The sequence below is a fragment of the Octopus sinensis genome, linkage group LG2, assembly GCF_006345805.1.
Source record: "Octopus sinensis linkage group LG2, ASM634580v1, whole genome shotgun sequence".
Lineage (NCBI taxonomy): Eukaryota > Metazoa > Mollusca > Cephalopoda > Octopoda > Octopodidae > Octopus > Octopus sinensis.
The window spans coordinates 167,569,054-167,580,352 of NC_042998.1; the positions used below are offsets into that span (position 1 = coordinate 167,569,054).

Genomic DNA, 11,299 nt, shown 5'->3' on the forward strand with positions numbered 1-11,299 from the left:
AGATCGACTACATTTTCAACCGTCTAGCGATTGAGTAAAGTGCAACTATATCTTAATGACCTTTCGTATATGCGCCTGCCGGATAAAATGTTAGTAAACTGCCCCCACTTCACACTCATACACACACACACGCGCGTAACCTATGTTGCAGATATATGAACACGATTAACTTAGCTATTTCTCACCAGCTTGAATAAATGATGAACAGCCTTAGTTGGTTTCGAACCCTGTCGGGTTCCCATCAGAGGCCTCCACATCAATTTTGACCTGTACCACATAAAAACATATGCGTGTGTGTGTGTGTGCGTGCGTGTATGTTTGTGTGCGTGCGTGTGTGTTTGTGTGTGTGTGTATTAGGTGGTCAAGAATGAAATTTGTAGAAAAGAAAAGTGTTTCCAAAAGTTTTATAAATACAAGGAATAGTTTTATTCATCAAAGTATGCACCCATACTGTGAATACACTTTTGCCATTTCAGTAGTAGCTTGTCCAGCCCAGAACTGTAAAAACCTAGCAATCTAGAGTCAATAAAATCTTGGAAGGCCTGTTTTATAGCATCATCGGAATTAAATTGTTTTCCTGTCAAAAATGTTATCCAAATTCTAGAAGAAGCGGTAGTCATTGAGAGCAAGTTCAGGTGAGTATGGTGGATGATGGAGAACTTCCTGTCATTTTTGCGATGTGTGGTCTGGCGTTGCTTTGCAATAAAATAGGAGTGGATATGTTGACTAATCTAGGCTGCTTTTTGTAAGTTTCTACATCATTTGGTCCAGTTGGCTGCAGTATACTTCGGCCGTGATTGATGAACCAGGTTTAATGAAATCATAATTGATCACACCTGCACCAGACCACCAAACACACATCATCAGCTTCTTTTGATGAATTTTGCTTTTTGGACTGTGTTTTGGTGGCTCGTCTTTGTCCAGCCATTGTGCTGAACATTTATGATTGTTGTATTGGATCCATTTCTCATCACATGTTACAATTCGATTAAAAAATGATTAATTTTTGTGACGAGAAAGTAGCATAATGCAGGCTTCCAAACGTTGTTGTTTCTGATTTTCATTGAGTTCATGTCGAACCCACTCATCCAAATTTTTCACTTTATCGATTTAAACTGCTAACACCAAACAACAACGGTAATTCACAGGCACTTTGAGATGGATCTGACTTGGCGGTGGCTTTCAGTTCGTCATTATCCACCTTTGTTTCTGGTCGACCGCGTTGCTCTTTTGTGAAGTTACCAGAACGAAATTTTGCAAACCAATTTGATACTGTCTGGTGTGTAACAACTCTAGAATGAAATACTTCATTAATATTCCGAGCTGTCTGTGATGCTGTATTTCTAAGAAAGAACTCATATTTCAAAACTGTATGAATTTCCAGCTTATCCATCTATAAACAAAAATAGGAAAAAATTATTTATAAATACTTTATAAAGTGCAAAATGAGTTAGAATAAAGAAATAGATGTGTCAGCTTTCTAACAAAAAATAAAGATTGTCAAAATATAATAATGGTGCAAAATGAGCAGCTGTCAAAATTTACCATATACCTTACTACACATTCCATACTTAACGACCTAATATATATATATATATATATATATATATATATATCATCAACAGTAGCAGCATTGCTAGAAATAAGAGTCAAAACAACTCTTAACCACGAGAAAGCACTTATCTTATGACTGGTAAGGAAGGCAAGCTCCCTACAGCATCCAGGACATACCCAGATCACCAGTGATTTCACATTTGATTAATGCTCGTCAGCGGCTCTTACCTGACTACATAAGATTAAGCTAGCTCACCTTATCAGTTTATAAGCGTTCCTGTAAAAATCGTATGCTAATTTCATAAATGGTAAAAGTGAAAATTATGAATAATAAAGGTTGCTTATTCGCTCCCTCAAACTTCTGGCTGAAGTAGAGCCTCGTTTTGAAGCCAGGGTCCTGGATACTTTCATTTTCGAGAAACTCTATGGAGCTTCGCGAATCAGGTGGAGATCTACAAATGCATTGAAACAGGAGGATCCTTGGCACCTTAGGAAAGTGTCTTTTACTATAGCCTCGGGCCGACCAAAGGCTTGTAGGTGGATTTGGAAGACAGAAACTGAAACCTGTCACATATATATATATATACATATATATATATATATACATATATATATATATATTTAGTGAGGGAAGAAATGGAGCTGAACGAAGATTTTACAAATTCCTTTTTATTATTTTCTACACATGTTTCAAAGGCTGCAAATTCCCTAATTCGGATTGAATAAGGAGACCATTTTGCAGCTTTCTCTTCAGGAAAATCCAGGAACTTAAATCTCCAAACAAATGCGCAGCAAGCTTTTCGAACAAAGTTGTTCGAGATCAACTGCTTCGCCAAGAAACATATATATATGTGTGTGTGTGTGTGTGTGTGTGTGTGCGTGTGTGTATGTGTGCGTATGTATTTGTTCCCCCACCCCAACACGGGTTTTGGTGTGTTTACGCCCCTGTAACTTAGCAGTCCGGCAAAGAGACCGATAGAATAAGTACTGGGCTTAAGAAATAAGTCCTGACGTCTATTTATTCGACTAAAACCTTTCAAGGCGGTACTCCAGCTTGGCCGCAGTCAAATGGCTGAAACAAGTAAAAGAATAAAAGAATGCGTGTGTGTTAAATTGAAATAAAATTCGAGTAAAAATCTCGCAACGCGCATTTAATAGCGCTTATGCCATTATTTGACAACCACATGGTATCCTACACTAGGGTGTATTTCTAGGGCTGGATATACATGCGGAACTCCTCTTTATATAAGACTAGCAGTATCGCCCGGCGTTGCTCGGGTTTGTAAGGGAAATAACTATAAAGCATTTTAAGAGAGTTATAGCCAAAAAATAGCAAAAAAATGGGAAAAAATGATGGTAAATTTTTTTTTATAGTTAAAAAGGTCGAGTTGCGTCCCCTAGACCATCTGTGGTTTGTGTTTCTGATTGTCGACCCCATGTCGAATTTATCGATCTTTTTCAGAACTGTGGGAACTTTTCAAAATTTTCGCTGCGTTAGTTTTGAATTATGACATTGGGCTATGTGTGTGTCAAGTTTCATCAGAATCGGTTGAAAGCTGTGGTCAGAGTGAGGGTACAACCAAACAGACACACAGAAACACACACAGACAAACTGCCGTTTATATAGAGAGAGATTAATACAGGAATAATATAACACAAGGATGGAAGATAACAGGCTTAATAGATCACAGCATTTGTTTCTGCACCGCACATCAGTATTAACTTAAGTTGGTTAGGTAATATTCATATACCATTATACAAGATTGTTTTTTTTTTTTATAATTACTAAATACTTGAATATTTGTCAGCAACAGACGTGTGTAAGCGCTTCATCGGGTGGAATTCAAAAGAATATAATATTCTTATTCTTTTGAGAATATTTCAACAATATTTAAGAGGCGTAAATCTTTCTCTTCTGACTTCTCTTTCCTTGTCATAAATTTATTGAGGCTTACTGGGTAAAGGTTTAACAACAGGTTAAACAAATTTTATTGACTTCTTTTTATAATATTAACATCTGCATGAGAAGTTTAGACAATCGGTTGTTTGGGCTACACCCAGATATATGTCACTCACAAATATAAATCCCAAAATAAGAGTTGTAATAGATAATTCAGTTCAAACTGCATATATTTATGTATTTATAACAAGTAAGGTTACTTGTAAAAGTAAGGTAAAACCGCAAGCTATTAGTATATGTTTCTGTCAGTGATTGACTGTAAACAACATAGAATAGAAATATATATGTGTATAGCATACGTATTTATTTTCATGTATACATATACTCAAATAGATAAAAGAGACAGAGAGACGTATATAAATATAACTTCACATGTAATTATTAGACATATGGCCTTTCGCAAATATTTATGCATGCAATTCAGTGCAACTTTATAGCTCATAAATCAGAGCAAGTACTTTAACTATATGCAAAATCTAAATGTGTCGTAACGTTATTTACTTTTGATCATTGTATATAATTATAAAGCGGTGAACTGTAAGAACGTCAGATAGATTGCCTTGCTGCTGTTCCTTCTATATCTCTACGTTCTTGGTTCAAGTCATGTCGAATGCACTGCTTTCATTCTTTCGATTCGATAAAATTCAAGTTCTATACTTATCTTTCTCTTTCCTTTCAAGGAAGAAATCGACTGGAAAGGGATGGACACCGTCAAGGTCTAAAATGCTCAAGGCGAGCAGTATGCTATGGCAACATTCCTATGATTCTATCAGGAGGTAAGGGCCCGAGGCAATAATACAATAGATCAACGGTTTTCCTCCCTTCAATACTTGTTATGCATTCATCATTTTAGAGGCATGCATGAACTGCAAACTGGACTCCTTATTCAATCCGAATTAGGGACTTTGTAGCCTTCGAAACATATGTAGAAAATAATAAAAAGGAATTTTGTTAAATCTTCGTTCAGCTCCATTTCTTCCTACACTTAATATATAAAACTTCAAATTTCTGCACTAAGGCACGGATTTTATGCCCCATAGTCGTAACTTCAACCGTGTTTTTCTGTTGTGATTTTTGCTACCCAGGTATCGGTTATCATTTGAATTGTCCGTAATAAGATAATTCATTTATCTACTATATATATATATATATATATATATATATATATATATATATATATATATATATATATATATATATATATATATATATATATAGGTGCGCTTCGTCCCAGCTGATATGATCAACGGAACAGCTTGCTGGTGAAATTAACGTGCAAGTGGCTGAGCACTCCACAGACACGTATACCTTTAACTTGTTCTCAGGAAGATTCACCGTGACATAGAGTGTAACAAGGCTGGCCCTTCGAAATACTGGTACTATTCATTTTTTCCAGCAACGTGAGATAAAGTGTCTTGCCCAAGGACACAACACGTCGCCAGGAATTGTACAAACAATTCAAATACACGAATAAATAATACGAATAAAACGGACAATATGAGGACGTACACAAGAAATGTATTAGCTCGTTGAAAGGAGAATTTGACGTTTCGAGCATAACTCTTCGTCGCAAAGGAGAAATGGAAAAGTCTCAAAAACACAAAGTTGCCAACGTCACACATGTAGTAACATTGCTGAAGTGACTGGAAGTAGGGAGATATATATATATATATATATAATATATATATATATATATATATATATATATATATATATAATATATATATATTATATATATATATATATTCGCTTAGAACTCATTATACATATAATGTAGAACAAAGTGTCTGTCACGTCCAGAACAGATAGATATATACACACATATTTATAGATGCCTATATATATATATATATATATATATATATATATATATATATATATATATATATATATAGATAGATAGATAGATAGATAGATAGATAGATAGATAGATAGATAGATAGATAAATAGATAGATAGATAGATAGAAGATAGATAGATAGATAGATAGATAGATAGATAGATAGATAGATAGATAGATAATAGATAGATAGATAGATAGATAGATAGATAGATAGATAGATAGATAGATAGATAGATAGATAGATAGATAGATAGATAGATAGATAGATAGATAACGAGCGGGAGAAATATACTCAATACTATAGTAGAGCAGATCAGCTTACATAAACTATGTGTGCATGCATGAATGTGTTTTTTTACATGTATATATAAATTTTCTTAGATCCGCATATTCTTTACCGTTCTATTTACGCGCATAATAAATACTCATAACTATACACAATTATACACATATACTTACTCACAAATATACAGACTTTTGTTCTCTTTTGGTTAATATTCTTTCCCCTCTCCGATTACAAACTAGACTAGAACTGTCGCCATTTCCCTACAGGCCAGTCGGAACACGTTTATTTTGGTTGAGGAACGCTAAAAAATACACTATGAAGAACCTTTGACCCTAATTAAAGACCGACAAAAAGGAACAAAAATGGCGTCAACCAGAAGAGCTGTTTACTGCCTTATTACAAGATTTATCGCTGACAATAGACTAAAACAAAAGCATATATATAAATAAAAATAATTAAGAACAATTACTGTTACAACTAATAAAACTATAAGGAAAACAGAAACGAAGAGTAGTACAATAAAACAAAAATTATATATCGAAAGACAGAAAGCAAGAGGCAGGAAACATATGGGTAGTTGGTAGGTGTCACCGAGGATATACAGAAGAAACATTTTTAGCAGGATTATATTTTTATGGGACGGCTTATATTTGTTTTTGATTTTTGTTTTAATTTATTTATTTCATCTATTTTTATGTATTTGTAATATGAGTTGCTTGAAAGCAAAGTGTATAGTTTCAGTCGTAGAACATATTCTTTGTCATGTAATGAAAATATTAATGATTTCTATACTTGCCAAAGTGGCGATGGCTAAACGAGTTAATACAAACAGACTACAAAATAAGTTGAGGGTTTACGCTGAATTGACAATGAAAAGACAGGCATTGTAAAGACAGGCATGGAAAAGCGAGTCAAGAGATCCAGGGTTTTTCTTTGTACCAAACGATAAGTGCTTCAATTCAGCAGTATTCTTCGACTTACAAAGACATACTGAGAGTATTCTCTTTCGCATTAGTTATTCTTGCCTCTGCCAACCATCCTTTTAGCACTTTTACAACACAACCCTCTCTATTTTCACCGCCTTTTCGAGAACTTCAAAATGATAATGAGGGTTCAGCTGAAGTATAACGTGTATGCTCTAATCTGGCCCAACATACAATCTCTTTCTCTAATGTCATCAAACGGAAAAATTGCATACACTTCTCTGTAAAAGAAAGGCTGCAGGGGTTTAGTACTTAGGACCTTTTAATCGTTTGCATGATTTATGAGTGAAGTGCTTATTCTAAGTGTAAGAGAAAACACCCCGAGGATAATATTCCCTCGGACAAAACCCCCATAGTTAAAGTGTGAAAGCGGGCAAAACCCCTTCGGTTATATTTTTCGGTTATTTTTCGTTTTTTTCCCCTTTTACTTGTTTCAGTTATTAGACTGTGGCCATGCTGGGGTACCACCTTGAAGAATTTTTAGTTGAACGTATCAACCGTAGATTTTTATTACTTTTTACTTGTTGCAGTTATTAGACTGTGGCCATGCTGGAGCACCACCTTAAAATGATTAGACGACTGTATCGAACTCAGAAGTTTTTAAAGCCTGGTCAAAACCACCACAGTGATAAATTTGTTTCTTTTTTTTGTACTTGTTAAATCATTAGACTGCGGCCATAATTGTCTTTGGTGATCTTTAATTTGTGATCGGTAATAAAGTCACGGGAAAGAAAAGTCACAGTAATAAAGTTACAATTTTCGCTAGGAAAAAAAGTCAAAATTAATTTATGGGATCCAGACAAAGCCTCCCTAGGACAAAACCCCCTCGGACACCCACCCCCGGCCAAAACTCATAAGTAGAAGAGAATAACAGAACAAAACTCTTTAATGTACATATTGTCTGAATTCTAACAACAGGGAAAGCATCTACTTCAAAAGAATGTGTAGAAAGATAGAAACAATAAGAAGTACGCTTGAACAACTAGCCTTCAGCGCCATAATTCTGTTGGACCTTCAACGACCGGAGAAAGTTCAAAAGGTCAGTTCATTCTCATTAATCTCTAAGTGCATACAGAAAAAAACAAAAGAGTTTAAATCTAAATTTTAAAATACTGAATTTTCTGCGACTAATAATTCTTCAAGGGGATGCCCTAGCATGGCCGAAGTCTAATGACTGAAACAAGTAAAAAGGAAAAAGAACGAAAAACAACCAAAACATATAACCGGGGGGATTTTGCCCGCTTTCGCACTTTAACTAAGGGGGTTTTGTCCTAGGAGTGGGTTTTGTCCGGATCCCGCATATTTTATAGGCTCTTTACAACCGGTGTGGCTTTACTTACGTCCCTGGGACTTAGCGCTTTAGCACGTATGTATATATGTATGTATATATGTATGTGTTTGTTAGACGCTTCTGCATAGTTTCCATCTATTCACTCACAGGACATTAGTCGGCCTAAGGCAGTTACCTAAGGTGCTATACAGTGACAGTGAACCCGAAACCACGAAGTTGTAAATTGAGCTTCTTAACCATACAGCCATGCCTGCGATATCATGTCTTTTCTTTTTCTTTGCTTTAAAGAGTGTTTGCGACGGCTAATGTTCCTCCTTTCTTCATATTTACATTTGCCGTAACGTGTGCATGTATACCGTTGCTGGTGTCGGTCTCTTTGTGGTTGTAGTTGCTGATACCGTTTAGAAGATTTCTACTCAGTACAATTTAAATTCAATGTTAAAATGCTCGTGTTTATTTTAGTTCATAGTTACAATAAAGTATTCTTTTCTTTTTGTTTTCTGAGTGTGAAATATAGTGTATTTTTCCAGTTTTCTTTTTGTAGGGCTGGAGTACGAATATTCATTGCCAATTCTTTGCATGTCGGTGACTGAAATTAAAAATGGCGTAAAGGTTAGTATATTGCATTCAGGATCTAACGATTATGAGTTCGTATTCCCGGACCGGGCGACGTGTTACGCTCTTGAGCAAAAGCAGACACATTAATCCTTCTTTTGAACAGGTTTAATGATTTTTCTTTAATACATCTATCAAAAAATATCTATCGGTTTTCTATCGGTTTTCGGCAAATATATATACGAATCAAGGAAAGAATCGGAGAAAATAAACAAAGAATTAAGCGCTACATCAATGCCGATGGTCCCTTTTTTATACCAGACCTTACTTGCCACCGAACTTAATATTTGTGAAAATGGGTTTGAAAACATAAATTACTAATGAATAATTAAAGTTTGGCATTAACTTCATAGTATAAACAGAAACAAAATGTTAATTTTTTCATATCATTTTGTCAATATCTGGTGTCATGTTAGTGTCATTATTGTTATTTTATGTTTACATCTAACATTTATATTTAATGGCATTATTTGAGGTTTTGTGCATTCAACTACTTAAACCTAATAGTCGTATAATCGCGAACATTTTGCATTTGATTAATCTCTTATTCCTGCTAAAATAGACCGGGAACCGCGAGGCCTCCAAAAAATGGCCAGGGAAACAAAATGTTAATTTTTTCATATCATTTTGTCAATATCTGGTGTCATGTTAGTGTCATTATTGTTATTTTATGTTTACATCTAACATTTATATATAATGGCATTATTTGAGGTTTTGTGCATTCAACTACTTAAACCTAATAGTCGTGTAATCGCGAACATTGTGCATTTGATTAATCTCTTATTCCTGCCAAAATAGGCCGGGAACCGCGAGGCCTCCAAAAAATGGCCAGGGGCCGCGAAGCAAAAATTGTGAAAAAGGTTGAGAACCACTGTACTAGACCATGAAATACACTATAAATTTTATTGCAATAGCATGTACTTGCAAAATTACCATATAAATAAGCTTTCAATAGTGCGCAGGCAGGTGCACATACGCATATAACCATACATAAGAATAAGCTATGTACATTTAATAAACTGTGAGCCTTTGTAGACACACAAAGGAAACGCTCTTTATTTACTTTACTTTGTAACGTTGTATAACTTCAGAAATGCTTTGCTTTATATAGGATACAATCGTATTAAATATCTAAATCTAACCACCCGCACTTGCATATATATATATATATATATATATATTATATATATATATAATATATATATATATAGGACGAATGCTGCTGTTGATTAGCTCCAAGAGGCGGTCGCCTCTAGCTAGCTATATGACATACGAACCTGTGTCCATTATAACCTTCGAACAGGGAGGTCAGTCGCTTCCCCTTGCTGGTCTGGCATCTACAGACAAGTTTCAGGGTAACTCAGAGTAACAGGATTTGTTGAATTTTCTGCTGCTTTAAATAAAGCATATAACTCTACCACTGGTATTTGAGTACTCTTTTTTCCACCTTGTTTCATATTTATGTGTTTACTCCAGTATATATATATATATATATATATATATATATATATATATATATATATATATATATATATGGGGCAAATACCCTGAAACTTGTCTGTAGATGCCAGACCAGCAAGGGGAAGCGACTGACCTCCCTGTTCGAAGGTTATAATGGACACAGGTTCGTATGTCACATAGCTAGCTAGAGGCGATCGCCTCTTGGAGCTAATCAACGGCAGCATTCGTCCTATTTTTCTGGACTGCCATGTTAGCTTAGCGATAACTATTAATATCCAGTACCGCTGCCGTAGTCTCCTTTAGAGAGACTTAGAAATATTAATATATATATATATTCCGAAAGGCCTTGTTGGAAGTCAACCTTCCGAGTTCTTCTACAGGGTTTAGAAAAACTGAAGGACCGCTGCAGTAAGTGTTTGAATCTGAGAGGGGAATATGTTGCATAAAATCATAAGTAACTGATCCTCCAGTATTTTCTTTCATCGAAAGTCAGTAACTTCTCAGCACTCATATTTCGTGAAAAGCAATCTACTCATCGATGCTTAGAGAATTTACATGGTACCGCAAAACTAAATGTAAATTATATACAATTTCAATTGGTTAAGCCATTTAAACTTTGACGGTTCCGGGTGTCTATAAACCTAAACACACTTTGTTTATCGACTCCCGAAATTTGCAAATAAACAGAGTTGTTCTCGTCGGGATTTGAAATGCAAAACCAAAATAAACATCTTTAGGTTTCTTCGTTTGAAACACCAAAACAGCTCTATCAATTCGCTTTCTGGCTGGTGTTGCATGCAAGCTTGCTATTCTTTCGTTCTTTATAGCTGATATTTATTTGGTGTGTGTTGTGTCTGTAGTTAAGAATGTTAGTCTTACTAATGATGTTGTGTGTTGTGCTTTTACTGTCATAATAGCTACTTCTGATAATATCGTCGATGACATCGTTGTCTTCCTTATAGTTGTTATAGCCACTGTTATAGCTGTCACTGTTGATGTGCTCGCTCATGTTGATGTGCTTTTTGCTGTCTTTTTTCTGTTATTGTGTAACTATTTGTTTCTTATAGCATCAGGTGACATGGAAAGAAAGAAAACAACTGTAGATGTATTGTATAAGCGTTGAAGCTAACCTAGAGTTACCATAAATTAAAGTAAATATTCAAACAATCTACTTTTTCATGTATTGTTTTCTCTCTGTCACAGTTTTCGCAGATACTCACAGATGTGTATAGGTGGTGGTTTTGGAAGATGTCTGCCATTTTTTTACACGCCCACAGTTTTTAAAACGAGTGCGGGAATATGACTG

The 11,299-nt window shown here is 35.1% G+C and overlaps 1 pseudogene; it reads right to left on the bottom strand.

Moving 5' to 3' along the window:
• Positions 1 to 357: 357 nt before the first annotated feature.
• On the bottom strand, positions 358 to 11,002 carry LOC118762216 (annotated as a pseudogene).
• Between the last annotated feature and the right edge of the window lie 297 nt (positions 11,003 to 11,299).